The sequence below is a fragment of the Notamacropus eugenii genome, chromosome X (genome assembly GCF_028372415.1).
Source record: "Notamacropus eugenii isolate mMacEug1 chromosome X, mMacEug1.pri_v2, whole genome shotgun sequence".
NCBI lineage: Eukaryota > Metazoa > Chordata > Mammalia > Diprotodontia > Macropodidae > Notamacropus > Notamacropus eugenii.
Genome location: NC_092879.1, coordinates 73,142,629 through 73,160,433, shown reverse-complemented (window position 1 = coordinate 73,160,433; position 17,805 = coordinate 73,142,629). Strand labels below are relative to the sequence as shown.

Here is a 17,805-nt window from a genome sequence, read left to right as displayed (position 1 = left end):
AGGAGCCTGCTCTGCCCCCTAGGGATGGCAGGATGCGATGCAGGGGAGGAGGGGGCGGGGCTGAGAGGGGGCGGGGCTGAGAGGGGCGGGGCCGAGAGGGGCAGGGTTGAGAGGGGAAGGGTTCAGAGGGGCAGGGCTGAGAGGGGAAAGGCTGAGAGCGGAAGGGCTGAGAGGGGAAGGGTTGAGAGGGGCAGGGTTGAGAGGGGCAGGGCTGAGAGGGGAAGGGCTGAGAGGGGAAGGGCTGACAGGGGAAGGGCTGAGAGGGGAAGGGCTGAGAGGGGCGGGGCTGAGAAGGGCGGGGCTGAGAGGGGAAGGCCTGAGAGGGGCAGGGTTGAGAGGGGAAGGGTTCAGAGGGGCAGGGCTGACAGGGGAAAGGCTGAGAGCGGAAGGGCTGAGAGGGGAAGGGTTGAGAGGGGCAGGGTTGAGAGGGGCAGGGCTGAGAGGGGAAGGGCTGAGAGGGGAAGGGCTGAGAGGGGCAGGGTTGAGAAGGGCAGGGTTGATAGGGGAAGGGTTCAGAGGGGCAGGGTTCAGAGGGGCAGGGTTGAGAGGGGAAGGGCAGACGGGCGAGGGGCGCCAGGGGAGGGCTTGGCCACCCACAGGGGCACCCTGGGGGAGGAAGGGGAGCTCCAGGCGCTGCTCTACCGCCAACAGGCACAAGATGGGGTTGGGGCCTGTAAGGGGCCTCCCACAGGCGCCTTTTACAGGCAAGGGAGGCGCTGGCTTAGCATCCCAGAGGTGGGGCATGGATGCCAGCATTCTCCAGGGCCCCTTTTGGCGGCCTCCCTACCCCCACCCCCCTTACACGTGGGGAAACTGAGCCCCGGGAGGAGCCCAGGGGGCCCTGGGATTGGTAGACCCCATCTTACCCAAGTGGCAGCTGAGGCCCAGTGGTGTCCCGCACTTCCCAGATTAGGAGCCCAACCAGAGGCTTGCCAGACTCCCAGGCTCTGGGTGGAAAACCCAGTGCGCAGGCGCCGCGTTACTGAGGGGGTGGCATGGGCGGTAGTAAGGGGGCGGGGCAGGGCAGGAGGTGCAGAGTTCGAGTCCAGCCCTAAACTGTAACCCCCGTAGGTGTTTGCCCCAGGGTCCCTGCCAGGAAAGGGCGGGAACTGCGAAGGCAGGGGGCGGTTGGGCAGGGGAGGGGGGGAACGAGATCAGGAAGCCAGTCCATGAACTGATCAATAAGTAGTGCTCACCAACGTGCAGCTGGGGCCAGACCAGTGCTTTGTGATCAGGACACCCTTTACAGCAGGGGTGGAGTGGGCAAAGCCCTCCCCTCCATGGAAGGTCTGGGAGCAAGGAAAGGGGGCCAGCAGGGGTGAAGGAAGGAGACTTTGGGATCCCTGGGGGAGGGGGTCTTCTGGAGGAGCTCAGCTTGAATTAGAGTCAGAATCACGGACAATCACAGAGTGCCTGCTGTGTCCAAGGCACTATGGGGGCCATCTGCAGTCTTCCTGATGTATCTCTCCCCACTGAACCCGGATGGGTCTGGGGAGAAGTGAGGCTGGGGACCTTGACCAGCCCTCCCTCACTTAAATCCACTTCACTTGAAAGTCCTAACATCACTTCCCTGCTCTCATGGTCCTCTTCCAGAAGGGAGGCCCAGGGAGGGGCAGGTCTGTCCGTTGTTCACAGATGTCAAATTTCAACCCAGATCCTGCACCTCTAGAGAGGAGCCCAGGAGCCAGTCTGTCCAGCCTGCTTGCCAGTTCCCTGGGCTCCCTGGGAAAGATGCTGGGTGCACCTGCTGCATTAGGCACTGACCATGGGGCTGGCCCTCTTCTACGCCCTGGGTATTCAAGTCCCTGTCCCTCACCTTCCCCACCTAGGACTCCATCAATTGCCCAAACTCACAGCCTTTGGCCCCTTCATCAAGTATGCATTATTTATGTCAATTTATAACATATAATATGTAAATAACATTCTATGACCTCACATGGCTTCTACTGAATGTCTTGTAGACACCTGCCCTGAACATTCCCGGGTGGCCAAGGGTCTAGACAGAACTGAGTCCCCAGATGAAACACAACCATATTGGCTTCAGTTTCCCTGATGTTCTTTCCGGGACTCTGCCCCTTTCCCAGACCCCCACCCTTCTCCCTTTCCAGAAAGGATGGAGAAGGATGAGAAATGAGGCCGACTTGGGCTCTTCCCCCCAGACCCTTGCTCACTGACTCTCCACCGAGAAGATGGAGTTAAAGAAATGAGGCCTAACAGGACTCTACTCCCCTATCCTTGCCCCTAACCCACCCCCACACGCCAGAGGATGGACAAGGATGAGAAACGAGGCCTAGTCAGGCTCTGCCCATCCCCCAGACCTCCCCACCCATTGGCCCTCCACCCAAAAGATGGGGGAATAGAAATGCGGATGGAAAATAGAAAAGTCAATGAGGAGAACAGTGCTTTAAAAAGCAGAATTAGCCAAATAGAAGTTCAAAAGCTCACTGAAAAAAATAGTTCTTTAAAAATTAGGATGGAGCAGATGGAAGCTAATGACTTTATAACAAACCAAGTGATTAATAAAACAAAACCAAAGGAGTGGAAAAAAATAGAAGACCACGTGTAATATCTCATTCGAAAAACATCTGACTTGGAAAATAGATCCAGGAGAGATAATTTAAAAATTGTTGGTCAACCTGAAAATCATGATCAAAAAAAGAGCCTAGACATCATCTTCCAAAGTATTATCAAAGAAAAGTGCCCTCATATTCTAGAACCAGGGGGTAAAATAGAAATGGGTAGAATTCTCTGATCAACTCCTAAAAGAGATCTCAAAAGGAAAACTCCGAGGAACACTGTAGCCAAATTCCAGAGTCCTCAGGTAAAGAGAAAATATTACAAGCAGCCAGAAAGAAATAATGCAAAAATTGTGGAATCCCCAAGTAAATACCAAATTAGAAATACTGAAAATCAAAGGAGATATTAATAAAATTGAAATTAAGAAAACTACTGAACTCATAAATAAAACTGAGTTGGTTTTATGAAAAAATACCAATAAAATTGATAAAATTCAGTCAATCTGATTTAAAAAAAGAAAAAAGAAAACTAAATTACCTATATAAAAAATGAAAAAGATAAACTCACCTCCAACAAGGAGGAAAACAATAATTAGACGTAAGTTGAATACTTAAATAACCCCACCTCAGAAAAAGAAATTGAACAAGCCATCAATGAACTCCCTAGAAAAATATCTCCAGGGCCAGATGGATTTACAAGTGAATTCTATCAAACATTTAAAGAATAATTAATTCTAATACTATAAAGACTATTGGGGAAAATTGGTGGAGTCCTACCAAATTATTTTTATGATGTAAATATGGTTCTGATACTTAAACCAGGGAGAACCAAAACAGAGAAAGAAAATTATAGACCAATTTTTCTAATGAATATAGACGCAAAAATTTTAAATAAGATTTTAGCAAAAAGAATACAGTAACTTGTCACAAGAATAATACATTATGTTCAAGTAGGATTTATGCCAGCAATACATGGCTGGTTCAATACTGGGAAAACTATCAGCATTGTTGATCTTATCAACAACAAAACTAAGAGAAACCAATTGATTATCTCAATAGACGCAGAAAAAGCCTTTGACAAAATACAACGCTCATGCCTATTGAAAACACTGGAGAGCATAGGAATACCTGGAGTCTTCTAAAAAATAATAAGCAGTATCTCCCCAAACCATCAGCAAGCATTATATGTAATGGGGATAAGCTGGATGCATTTCCAATAAGATCAGGTGTGAAACAAGGATGTCCATTATCACCACTGTTACTCAATATGGTACTAGAAAGGTGAGCTTTAGCAATAAGAAAAGAAAAAGAAATTGAAGGAATAAGATAAGCAAAGAAGAAACTCAGTTATCACTCTTCGCAGATGATATAATGATATACTTAGAGAACCCCAGAGAATCAAGGAAAAAACTACTTGAAATAATAAACAACTTTGGTAAAGTTTCAGGTTACAATATAAACCCACATAAATCATCTGCATTTCTATATATTAGTAACAAAGTCCAACAGCAAGAGAAACAAAGAGAAATCCCATTTAAAGCTGTAGTACACACTATAAAATATCTGCAAGTCTACCTGCCAAAACAAACCCAACAAACAAACGCAATTACAAAACTCTTTTCACCCAAATAAAGCCAAATCTAAGTAAGTGGAAAAACATCAGTTGCTCGTGGAGAGGCCAAGCTAATATAATAAAAAGGACAATCCTACCTAAATTAATTGACCTATTCAGTGCCATAAAAAACTACCAGATAATTATTTTATAGAGCTAGAAAAAAATGTCAAAACTCATTTGGAAGAACAAAAGGTCCAGAATGTCAAGGGAATTATTGAAAAAAAATTCTAGAGTAGGTGGCCTAGCCTTATCAGTTCTCAAATTGTATTATAAAGAAGCACATATCAAAAGCACTTGGTACTGGCTAAAAACAGAAGGGTAGACCAGAGGAATATGTTAGATACTCATGACATAGTAGTTAAAGAATACAGCAATCTACTGTTTGATCAACCCAAGGACCTCAGCTTTTAGGATAAGAACTCACTGTATGACAAAAATTGCTGGGAAAACTGGATAACGGTGTGTGAGGAAACTAGGCATAGACCAATGCCTGACACCACACACAAGAAAAAACTCCAAACAGATATATGACTGAGGTATAAAGACTGGCATTAAAAACAAATAAGGGGAGCAAGGAATAGTGTGTTTCTCAGACTAATGGAGAATGGAGGATTTTTTGACCAAACAAGAGATAGAGAACATTGTGAAGTGCAAAATGGATAATTTTGATTATATTAAATTGAAAAGTTTTTGCACAACCAAACCCAATGCAACCAAGATTAGGAGGGAAGCAGAAAACTGGGAAAGAATTTTTGCAATTAGTGTCTGTGATAAATTCCTCATTTCTAAAATATATAGAGAACTGAGTCAAATATACAAAAATACAAGTCATTCCCCAATTGATAAATGGTCAAAAGTTATGAATAGGGAGATTCCAGAGGAAGAAATTAAACCTACCTATAGTCGTATTAAAAAAACGCTCTAAATCATTCTTGATGAAAGATGAAAATCAAAACAACTCTGAGACACCACATCACACCTATCAGATTGGCTGACATGACAAAACAGGAAGATGATAAAAATGTTGGAGAAGATATGGGGAGTTGGAACACTAATTCATTGTTGGTGGAGCTGTGAGCTGATCCAACCACTCTGGAGAGCAATTTGGAACTATGCCCAAAGGACTGCAAAAATGTGCATAGCTTATGACCCACCAATATCACTTCTAGGACTGTATCCCAAACAGATCATAAAAATAGGAAAAGGTCCCACATGTACAAAAACGTTTATAGCAGCTCTCTTTGTGGTGACCAAGAACTGGAAATAAAGGGGATGCCCATCCATTGGGGAATGGCTGAACAAGTTGTGGTGTATGAATGTAATGGAATACTATTGTGCTATGAGAATGATGAAGACTTCAGAGAGGCCTGGAAGGACCTATATGAACTAATGCTGAGTGAAAGGAGCAGAACCAAAACGTAGTACACAACAAAAACCACAGTGTGCGAGGAATTTTTCTGGTAGTCTTAGCCCTTCACAGCAAGGCAAGGACCTAAAAAAATTCTCAATGGACACTTGAGGCAAAATGTCTTCCACATCCAGAGAAAGAGCTATGGAACTGGATCACAGAATGTAGCAGATCATTTTCTCTTGTGCTGTTTTTTTTGTTTTGTTTTGTTTCCATGGTTTCTTCCATTCATTTTAATTCTTCTATGCAATTTGAATAAGGTAAAAATGTATTTAATAAGAATATATGTGTAGAACCTATATAAGATCTCACACTGTCTCCGGGAAGGAGGGGGAAGGTAGGGAAGGAAAAGAAGAAAGTGCAGGAGGGGAGGGAAAAAAATCTAAGATATACTGAAGTGATTTTAGAAAACTGAAAACAAATAAATTAATTTTTCAAAATGAAACCTGTTTGTGGGATTTTCCTGACACCCCCTTAAGTCCTGTATTATTTTCTTCCTGGAAATGGATGTCCTGACCTGCTGGGCACAGGTCAGTCTGTTATTCCCATTGGATTTTACAGGACACATACTATGTTGGATTGGTGATTCTGGACTAAAACTTTACCTGGGAACCCAAGATGGTCAAGAAAAATAGTCCCAGTGGAACTGCATGTGTCTAGGCAAGTGTCCAGGAGCCCCTACCCCATGAGGTGACCAGGAATGGAAATGACACAGGATGAAAGGCCAAGGATGGAGGGTTCTGCTTCAGGAGGCTTTGTGTGTCAGAGGGCACCATTACAGTCATGTCTCTAATTATGCTGACAGAAACAAAACATGAGGGGAAGGAAAGGGTACAAAAGAACTAGTGAGTCCCCATGAAGGCAGCTGAATCTGCTAACCACTGAAAACTCCATTTCCATCTGTGCCCTGGCTCTCTGCAAGCAGTTACCAGAACAGGTGATGTAGCCTTAGAGCCCCTCCCTGGGAGGCAAAGCTTGAATGGGGAGGTTCTGGTTGTGGGAAGTCCTTCCTTCCCCTCGTTCTGGCTGGAGGGTCAAGTTTCATGCTGCCCTTCTAGTGAGGCAGGCACACCTGCCCTCCAGATGTGGATCATACTTACCTTCACCCACTTGGTGAGGAGGACCTACTTGCCCATGCAGGGGTACCCTTTGGATATGGCTGACCGTAGCACTCCTTGGATTCTGAGTGAAAGGGAATTCTTAGAGATTAAAAACCAACTTTGGATGTGTAAATCGCTTTTATTTTGTTCTTTAAATACTGCTATCTAAACAAGCTTTATCCATTTCATCTCTGAAACATCTCAATAGCTGAACAATTCAGCAACTAGAACTCAACATGAAAGACCAAACAAATGAGAGAAAAAAAGACAGAAAGATCCCAAAGCACAAACTTGGCAAAAAACCAGCACCCAGACCAGGTTGAGTTTCTTTGTTTGTTAACCTTCAGGAGCTATTTGCAACAAGAAACAGAGGCAGCCCCTAGCTTTAGAAACTAAACTGGCTCTAGGGAGGATGAGAGGGGAGGCATGCCTTATCCTTCCTATGCACGGTGGAAGGTGAGCATTGTGAGAGCAGTCCTGAGCAGGGGGAAGTTTGTTGGAGCCCAGCACTGGAAGGCTCACTGCACACTAGGGCCAGGTCAGCTCTTTGCCCAGTTTTGCCCTACAGATCACTAAGAAAGTAGCCACTTGGGCTCCCTCCAAGAAAAGGGGGCAAGTGTGCCCTGTGGGTGCCGGGTCGGCCTTACTTGGTATAGGAAAATGGATTGGTGCTGACCGGGTCGTCAGATTCATTGTCGTTCTTCCTATAGACCCAGCGCCGGTTGCAGCGACACTTGATCCTGCATTTCTTGGAGGTGCACTTGGGGCATGGGGAGAAGCAGCCAGGGCACCCTTCGTTGAGGCAGTCACACAGGTCTAAACCATTACTAAGGAGCCTGCCTTTCCCGTCATATTTTCTCTTGTCTTTTCTCCCTCTGGCATTCCCTCTGGATGAGTCAGGCCCCTGGGCAGTGGGGGAGCTAGGGCTCCCACCAGCTGCCTCAGCTACTGCTTCCTCCCCACCTTTTGCTATGACCTCTGCTCCCTGGGGGGCACGCTTTCTAATATTTAGGGCCATTAATTGCTGTATCACCGTTTCTATTTGCTTCTCTTCCATCTGATGAACTTTTATGGGAGACGCATCCCCTGCCGCAGCTCCCTCTTGATTGGCAGTGGACTTTTCCCCTCGGCCTTTTGACGTTTTGCCCTTGTCCTTGGTACTCATGCTGGCAGATCCTCCACTCCACTTTGGACTTGCTGTCTTAAGGTCTCTCCTCTAAGTGGTTCCAACTGGACCTGGGGGATAAGAGCACAAAATAGGGGGAAGATGTCTAGAGCAGAAGGCTGCTATGCTCTGCTTGGCACCAGAAAGCCAGACCACTTGGTGCCCAGTCAAAGCAGGACCCCATGGAGTTCGTGTCTCTCGAGAGGAGGACATTGTGGCCACCACCTCCCTGCCTCCTTGTGCTTTGAAAACGTCCCCCCAACCACTGGGGACCCACTCTGCAAATGCCCTCTTGCTTTGGGTCTGTCCTTGCTCCTGTTGTCCTGGCTCCACATCCTGGGTCATCCAATTCACAGCCCTGGGCAGCCCTGGGTGTTGGCAGCCTGTCCTCCCAGCCTGCTTCCTGTTGCCCAGCTCTATGGCCTCGGGGTTGCCCTCCATCGGTGGTCTTTTACAAGCAGCACTCAGTTCATACCTTCAGCCTCAGAACTGGACCTGCTTTCTCTGGGGCAAAGGAGGGAGGGAGGCTCACCAGGCTGTGGGACTGAGATCATCTCCTGAGCCCCAGGTCATTCTCCTCATTTTGTCAAACACTGTTACCCCAGCTCCTGCTCCTTCTTTTCTACCCCATTCCCTGACCTAACCTTTGGGGGGCTTTCACCTTCCTCTTAAGAGCCTTTCTAAAGATGGGGAGATGGCTATACATTTTAATTCTTCTATGTAACATGACTAAGGTGAAAATGTATTGTAGAACCTATATAAAATTGTATGCCGTCTCAGGGAGGGGGGGAGAGAGGGGGAAAAATCTAAGTCATATGGAAGTGATTGTAGAACACTGAAAACAAATAAATACTTTATAAAAAAATAAAAAATAATGTTTGTGTATCCCAACTGAATATTATTTTTTCTTTTGCTTTATTGATGCTCCTCATAATATTCAAAAGGTCATAATGTTATAATATTTTTATTATATTCAGAGCAATATGAAGTATTAATTTCAATCATAATATCAAAAGATCTTTGAATATATTGTGTAGGGCTTTTTTTTTTTTTTAGCATAAATGAGTTTTGTACTTTGTCAAGGTATTTTCTGTATCTATTGAGATAATCATGTCAATTTTGATAGCTTTGTTTTTAATATGATTAATTACATTGATTGTCCCCATAGTGTTGAACAATCCTTGCATCATTTGTATGAATTCAGTTGGTCTAATGAATGATTTCTTGTCTAAGTATCTGCAGTACACTGAACAAGATTTTATCTAAAATTTTTGAATAATCATTAAAAATGCATTAATTATATTGGTTTATAATTCTTTTCCTGGGTTTCACTCTTCCCTGGTTTTGTACTGGTACTACATCTGTCTCATGAAATGATTGCGGTAGGGTGCTATCCCCCTTTTAAAGAATAACTTATGCATTACGGCTATTTAAAAAAAAAAAGATGGGAAGATGGAGCTCAGAGAAAGGATACACTGTGCTGTTTGGATGAATGCACTGGATCTGAGATCTCATCCAAGCAGTGCACCTAGAGACAGGGTACGGAAGTGAGGACTGAGTGGGCAGTGAGACAAGGGGAGCAGCCAGTGTAGACTGACAAGATGTTGGGACTGGAAGCTCAAATCCGTGTGGACAGTCTCGGGCGGGTAAAAGTGGGACTTCTAAATCTTAGAGTCTTACGAGGCCCTCCATGAACAGCGGGGGTTCGAGAAGGTCAGACCGAGCTAGCTCGGCTAGCTCGGGTATTTCCGCCTCTCCCCCGGAGATACCTGATGGGTGGAGTCTCCCTGCCCTCGAGGTCGTCCCGGATTGGAGCACACCTAGTTACCTAACAGCATGGTATTGAGATGCAAACGGTGTGGCTGAAGATTAAGTAGGATTGAGGAAGCCTAAAAGCTCTCTTAGCACGTGTGGAGCCAAAGAGAAAAGTAGGGCTCCGCTTCTTTTCTTTTCTCTCTCCCCTCCCCCTCTCTCCCCGCTTGTACTTCTACTTCCAATCCCTTAAGCTTAGCCTCCTTAGGAAATCTCCCCCTCTTCGTCCTAAGAAAGAAGACTCCCTGTACTTGTAACCGAAACCCTGTAATAAAGCTCAACCCCTGTTTGACTCTGGAACGTCCTTTCTCTCATACGTGCATCCGGCGTGGCCAGCCGAAGACCTCGGGAGGTGAGGTAAGGAAGACTCGGGTAGCCCAATACAGGCCTCTAGGCTTGGCAACAAGAGGCATGGGAAAATACCATGATCTCTTGGGAGGATGCAAGGGGCAAGGGATAAGGGGCAAGGGAAGACTTTCTTTGTAGCAGAAGGGATACCTGGGGGTTTGGGGGCAAGCAGAAGGGAATGAACCAGAAAGAAGACTGTGTCCATTCATGTGTATGGAAATCCAGCACATCTCTGTAAACATGGGCAGAACAAGAGAGGAGAGCACTGCCCTGAGCCAAGTGTTTCCTTTCCCACTAAGAATTAACTGGGGTTTTTATAGTGAGGAGTTACAGGTCAAGGAAGGGAAAGGTGGTGTCTCACCCCCCAACTTACTGAGGCCACTCAGGAGTCCCTGTGGTGCTGCTGCTTCACTGTTAGACTCACAGAAGGGGCAGCCACTTGACGTGTCGGTGACTACCCAGAAAGAGGCCTCTCTGAATGGGAAGAAGGAATGGTTTTTCACCAGGACCTGGGTACCAAACAGAATTTTGACTGAGAAACGCAAATACAAGTGAAAAAACTGGGAGCAAGGAAGTAGACTTGGTCGTTTGGGTGACATTTTCTGCAAGTCAGTGCAGCTTAGCCTTCTGTATGCAGGCAACTCCCTTTTTGGAGGCCTGGGCATCTCCCCCATTCACCTGTATCCAAGTCATGGCCCACCTTCAGGGCTGGATGCTTGGCCCACTCATCCCCTGGTTTCTGAACAAGAGGCCATGTAAGCAGTGAGTCAGGAGGTGGCAGAGGCAAGAAGGACAAGGAGGATCTCTGCCAGGACGCGTTTCAATTTTTTAAAACTGGCCAAGTCCTGCCCGGGACAGATGGGCCCTCTTCTGGATACGTGGTGGGAGCTGGTAGTGTGGTCCCTCTCCTCTGGGTCACCATGTGGTCTGCCACTTGACCTATTTAATTCTTATCTTTGGGAGCTCTGGGCTAATCCAGGCTCTTCATTAATTAATGACTTCTTGACTTATGTCTCCATGAGTCACCTCAGAACAAAATTCCCTCATCAGATAACCATCAGTTATATTACATCATACAAATCTAATGCCCTGTAGAAACCTCCCCTCTCCATTATTCATGGTAAGCCAAGGGCTTAGTTGTGTATGTGGTAAAGGCCTTGCCAGACCTGAGGGACCCACGGGGGCAGCTCACACTCAGGGCTGGGAGAAAACACAGCCAGGGAGGCTTTAGGGCTCCAGAAGCTCCCTCTGGGGATCAGCAAACCCAGACCCCGCCCCTCGGCGCTCAGGCCCCGCCCCTCGGCCCCAGGCCCCATCCCTCGACTGCCCCACAAAGGATGGAGTAGAATGGAAATTGAGGCCTACTGGGGTTCGGTCCTCCCAGACCCTACCCCAACCCCCCAGGGCACCTCTCATTGCCCCCCCCCCCCACCCAAGAGATGGAGAAAGATGAGAAACGAGACCCAACAGGGCTTGGCCCCTCCCACAGGCCCCGCCCCTCAACCCCCCACCCCAGAGGATTAAGGAGGATGATTAAGGAGGCCTACCATCCCTTGGCCTCCCCAGACCCGACCCTCAGCAACCCTGACCCCCCCCAACCCCCCAGGGCACTTCCTATTGCCCTCTCACTCAAATTACGGAGAAAGATGAGAATGAGCCCAACGGGGCTCGGCCCCCCTCAGAGACCCACCTCTCGGCCTCCCACACGGGAGGGAAAATGATGAGAAACGAGGCCTACCGGGACTCGGCCCCCCAGATCCCCACCCCTCATCCCCCCAGATCTCCTCACATTGCCCCTCCATGAAGGCGAAGGGTGAAAAACGAGGTTCCCCGCAGACCATGGCCTCTCACCCTCCCAGAACCCATTCCATTGCCCACCCCCCCACCCCAGGACTGGGAAGGATGAGAAACGAGGCCTACCTCTCCCAGGAGACCCTCAGAGAATCCCTGCCTCGACGGCTCCCAAGCACAGAAAGGAAGAAGCCTGCTCTGCCCCCTAGGGATGGCAGGATGCAGTGGAGGGGAGGAGAGGGGGGAGGGGCAGAGAGGGGATGGGGGAGGTCAGTGATGGGGAGAGAGGGGGAGGGGTGGGCAGGCTGGAAGGGCACCTCGGGGAGGGAGGGCAGCTGGAGGCACTGCTCTGTCACTAGCAGAGGCAAGATGGAGTTGGGGCTGGAAGAGGAAGGTCTTCTAGCAAAGCTGCCTCCTCTTACAGGGGAGGAAACTGAGGCCCAGGGAGGGGGAGGGACTTGCTCAAGGTCAGGCTTAAGGTCATCAATCCCTTTCCCAAAGACGGTGAGACTACCTCCGGGGAGCCTGGAAAGACCCAAGTGGATGGTAGTATCCTCAGGGCCACTTGGGGGGCATTAAATAAAATATAAAAAGCCAGGTGAAGCATAAGGAAAGAAAAGACAGTTTTCAAAAACCATTCACACATCATTCATCTGTCTAACAGAATTAAACTCATAGTGATTACATCAGTTTTTAATTATACACACATGCAAAATGTCCACCTACAAGTACTAACAAGCAAGTGCCGGCAGGTGAGGGCATTGCACTTTTTCAGAAGTCCAGCAGACATCCAAAGGAACATGTGGATGGGATGACTTGTTTATAATATTATACTACATGATTACAGGACACAATACTGTGTCATCAAAATTTCAATGCAAGAAAACACCACAAATTTGCAATAAATTGTGAGATTTAATGGGCATCAGATTTTTTAGTAAAAATGGTTTATATATATATATATTGGAATGATGCAAATTTGCAAAAACAGAAAAACCCTTAAAGTGTTAAAAGAAAGTAGACTTCTAGGGTTCTCTGAGCAATTTCCATGCCTTCCCTCTCTCTCCTTGGCCTAGGGAATTGGACTGTTCCCATCTCCTGCCTGTGGACTTTGGCCAAGTTCCTTCACCTCCCTGTGACACATTTTCTTCATCTGTAAAATGAGGGTGAGGTGGGGAATGGATGAACAAATTGTGGTTAATGAATGGAATGCAATGCTACTGTGCTATAAGAAATGATGAACAGGAAGACTTCAGAGAGGCCTGGAAGGATTTATATGAACTGATGCTGAGGGAAAGGAGCAGAACCAGGAGAACTTTGTACACAGCAACAACCACAGTGTGCGAGCGCTTTTTCTAGTAGACAGTGCTTCATTGCAATGTAAGGACTTTAAAAATTGCCAACACACTCTTGAGGCAAAATGCCTTCCACATCCAGAGAAAGAACTATGGAATTTGATCTCAGAATGAAGCAAACCGTCTTCTTTTGTATTATGTTTTGTTTTCTGATATCTACCATTCATTTTAATTCTTCTATGCGAGATGACTAAGGTGAAAATGTATTCAATAGGAATGCATGTGAAGAACTTACAAAACTGAAAGTCGTCCCAGGGATGGAGTGGGGAGGGAGGGGAAATGGAGGGGGAGGAAGGGGAAAAAATCTAAGATATATAGAAGTGATTGTAGAACTCCGAAAACAAATAAAATAATTTGATACAACTAAAAAAGACTGTAAAAAATAAAATAAATTATAAAATGAGTGTGTGGGACTAGATGATATCTCTAATTCCCATGATCCTTTGCAAAACCACCTGACCCATTCAAATTGCTTGGGATCCATTGTCTAAAAGGCAGGAAAAAAAACAATCCGTCTACATCTTCACTGGGCCACCTCTGGGCTAGAATCTTACTGATCCTTCAAACCAGGTTGTCCAAGAATCTTCCCCTTCACCCTCACAACCAACCAGCCAGAAGTGATCTCATAGCACTTGATTCACATCCACATACACAGTATATTCTAACTTCTATTAGTTATCTGTGTTTTGTCTTACCCCTTCCAACTAGAATGTGAGCTCCTTGAGATAGGGCGCCCGCAACACCAAGCACAAAGTTTTTCACTTAGAAGGTGCCATGAAGCTGAGTGGGATAAAGGAGATACGTTTGACTAGGAGCAGCATGATGTGAGAACATGAAAGGGTCGGGGCTGTTCTGATGAAAGAAGCCAAGGTTAGTTTCTGAGCAGTAGCTTGATATGGAATGGGAAGAGGGAGAGGGTAGAGTTGAAAGCTGGCCTCAGAGCAGTCTAAAGGATTTTAGAAGTCACCTAGTCCTTTTACCCTTTCATGTTACAATTAGAAAACGGAGTAGAGCCCAAGAGCGCTGTGGGAGTGAGGGGTCTACATTCCCATTTGCCTGGCACTTAACAGTCTGCTGCTAATCTGATACTCATCAGGTGAACACTGGGAAGTCCTCTGAGCTCCATTGTTACAGAGGAGGACTGGGGTCCAAAGCAGAAAGTGCCACAGGAGCAAAAGTTGGTGACAAAGCCAGTGGCAGGAATATAGGGTCACGCTCTTTTCCAGGTGTTCTTTCTGGACTTCACCGAACCCATTTGATCACACACACACGCGCGCACGCACACACACACACACACACACACACACACACACACACTATCACATCTCTGAATGGATTGGACAACGAGACCTGGAGCTAGCAAGTGGTAAAGATACCTTTTTGACTTGTGGGAGGGTGGCTCAAAAATCTGTCAGAGCTTTGGAGAGGGAAGTAAGCTTAGCAACAGTTGGGGGGAACAGATGCTTTGACACACACTCATTCCCACTCCACCAGACTCTCCACCACTGTCAATCAAAACCAGTCTTTCCTTCCCCCCTTCCCCCAAATATGTTCTTTCTTTGCATGGAGAATTTCCAAGCTGGCTTGGTCTACAAGTAGGAAAGAGTGGTGCGAACTGTCCTCCTGCAGTTCTTTGGAAGCCCTCACTTCTCCCTAATTTCCCTGCTCTCTCTACGCACCAAGACTGAGAGGACACGCACTCCTTGCCCCTACCAGCCTGACCTGGGCACCAGCACATTGGTACCTTCTGCTGAGAAGGTTCCACTTTCTGACAGTGGTGAGCCCAGGCCAGCCTAGGTTTCAGTCGGGGTGGTTGCCTGTCCAGAGACAACCCTCGTGGACTTCAAACTTGTGAATCTGCAAACGCTTCAAGCTATTACGTGACTGATCCACGTTATTCTCAAGCTAATGTTTAAAACGCCATCCTGCATCATGTGGGATCGAAAACCTTTGCATTTAATCAATAGATGTTGCTGCCTATATCTACCCACTGTACACGGTTTGCTAAGTGTGAGCAAGTGTGTCTTACCCAGTGCTGTGGGTTCTGCTTGCCTTGATGTGGACCCCAAAAGGTACCTGTTGAATGGTTGTTAAACAAGCTCCCCTCAGTCAGAGGAAAGAGAGCAGCTTTTCAAGACCTGTGTGTGAACTACATTTGTGAGCAACATATATCCACCATCATCTCCCAAACTGCTGACACTTTATGCATGTGGTAATAAGACCAATAAAGATTGGCTTTGTGTGGGCCTCTGCCAAATCTCTGTGATGTGTGCTTGGTTTGTGTGTCTGGAGAGAGGGAAGAGGGTGGGGAAGGCAAGGTAAAGCCAGACCCCAGCAAGAGCACCGGTATAACTAAGATCCAGACAGCCCTTGGACCTGGCCAAGTTCAAGTGCTATTGAAAGCATGAAGCCCCCTGTGCGATGACCCTGACAAAAGGATCCTGCAACCTCTCTGCAGTTGATTCCAAAGCTTGGGTCTGCCACCAGCTCCTGGTCCTGAGACCTCTGATCTTAAGGACAGACTCAGTACCCTTCTAAAGGTAGTACTTGTTCCACTTTTGGATGGCCTTAATTGTCAGAAAGGTTTTCCTTACATCAAGCCCAAATCAGCCTTTTGGTGATTCCTAACCATTGTACGTAGATTCATAAAATGTTAGAGCTAGAAATAACTTGCGAGATCTAGTCCTATCCCCTTATATTTAGAGAGGAGGCAATTGAGTTCCAAACAGAGGAATGGCCTGCCCAAGGTAGCAAGGGGCAGGTCTAGGATGTTAACTTTACTGGGACTTTACTGGAACTGAGACCCTAGAAATAAGACTTTTATAACTAGGAAGAATCTTAGAACATAGGATGTCAAAAGGAGGTGGACCTTGGAAAACAGTACATAGGATTTTACAGCAGCAAGTAAAATTTAAAATATGGAATATGAGAGCTAAACAAGGCTTTGGAAATAGACTGTAGATAAAGAACCAATACACCTAAGAAACTACTGAGAAGAATGGGAAGGCATATGACCTGATGCAAAGTAAGTAGAACCAGAAAAACAAAATGCACAAAAACTACCACTAGGTACTTGAGGAGAAAACAAAACCAAACTTAAACTCATATGCATGGCTGCAAGAGAAGAGATGAGAAAATCACCTTCTTTCACTGCAGAGATGGGAGACTGTGTGTGGAACACCACATATACTTTCTAACTCACTGTATATATGGCTTATTTTTGCTTTGTTAAAGTTTCTTTTGATCACTTTGCTAAAAAGGATGACTTTCTGAACAGAGAAAAAGGGATATATTTGCAAATGAAGGTGACACAAAAAGAAAAAAACAGGAAAACTTTTTAAAAAATTTTATTAATTTTATTTATTTTCAGTGCTTCACAATCACTACCACACAACTTAGATTTCTTTTTCCCTCCCTCCCCTCCACCCTACCCCTCTCTCTCTCTGAGAAGGCATACAACTCTACATAGGTTCCATACGTACATTTCTATTAAATATATTCTCACCACAGTCGTGCTGCACAGAATTGAAATCAGTGGGAGAAACCATACAACAAACCAAAACCCAATACAAAAGAAAATGATTCACTACATTCTGCAATTGAATTCCATAGTATCCTCTCTGGATATGAAAAACATCTTGCCCCCAAAGACGACTGGGAATTTTTTTTACGTCCTTGCATTGCAATGAAGCTCCCAAGTCCACCAGGAAAAACTCTTGCACACTGTGGTCGCTGCTGTGCACAAAGTTCTCCTGGCTCTGCTCCCCTCGTTCAGCACCAGACCATACAAGTCTTTCCAGGCCTCTCCGAAGTCTTCCTGTTCATCTATTCTTATAGCACAACAGTATTCCATTACATTCATATACCTTAATTTACTCAGCCATTCCACAATTGATGGGCATCCCCTTGATTTCCAGTTTTTGGTCATCAAAAAGAGTGCTACTATTAAGAAAATAGAGCACAACTACAAGAGAGTCAGAACGAGGCAACAAGTTGAAGTGGATCAAGTTTTTGGCCTGGAATTACGAAGACCTGAGTTCAAATCTAGCCTCAGCCACATACTAACTGTGTGGCCCTGAGAAAGTCATTTAACCCCTGTTTGTCTTAGTTTCCTCAATTTTCAGATGGGGAGTAAAAGCACCCACCTGCCAGGGATGTTGTGAGGATAAAATGAGATATTTGTAAGGTGTTTTGCAAGCATTAAAGTGCTATATAAATGCGTACGTTTCATCAAAATAGAATGTTAAACCTAGAAAGAATTTTATAGATACATGCCACCCCACTCATATAACAGAGAAAGAAACCTCTGCCTGCAAAGCACTTGCCCTAGGTCAACTAGAAAGTTGATGGCTCAATTGGTAGAATCCGGTTTTTCAAAATTCTACTCCTGTGCTCTTTGCAGAGAAGACCCTAGCACTATGGCAAAGTGTTTCTGGGAGAAGTGGGTTGGGGGAACAAGACGGAGAATTTTGCAGTTTTGCCCGGGACCACATTAATAAACTATGGCAATACATACATGGGGCAGTGATGAGCTGTTCTTCCACTCTTGGATGAAAGAAGAACTTGGGTTGTCTATAAGAATTTCCATGGCCATCAGGGGCGTCTGAAAACTGAGTGCCTAAGAATTTTGAAATCTCCCTCCTTTAAGTAAGAAAATGCAGTCAGATTTCCAAGGTGTCACCAGCATTTCCACTT

At 46.0% G+C, this 17,805-nt stretch overlaps 1 long non-coding RNA gene across 1 annotated transcript; it reads right to left on the bottom strand.

Moving 5' to 3' along the window:
* Positions 1–6,758: 6,758 nt before the first annotated feature.
* LOC140515659 (uncharacterized) lies at positions 6,759–11,940 on the bottom strand. The gene is made up of 3 exons (XR_011971123.1): positions 11,885–11,940; positions 10,338–10,473; positions 6,759–7,875 (listed from the first exon to the last, which is right to left on the bottom strand). It is a non-coding gene; the product is annotated as an uncharacterized lncRNA (long non-coding RNA).
* Between the last annotated feature and the right edge of the window lie 5,865 nt (positions 11,941–17,805).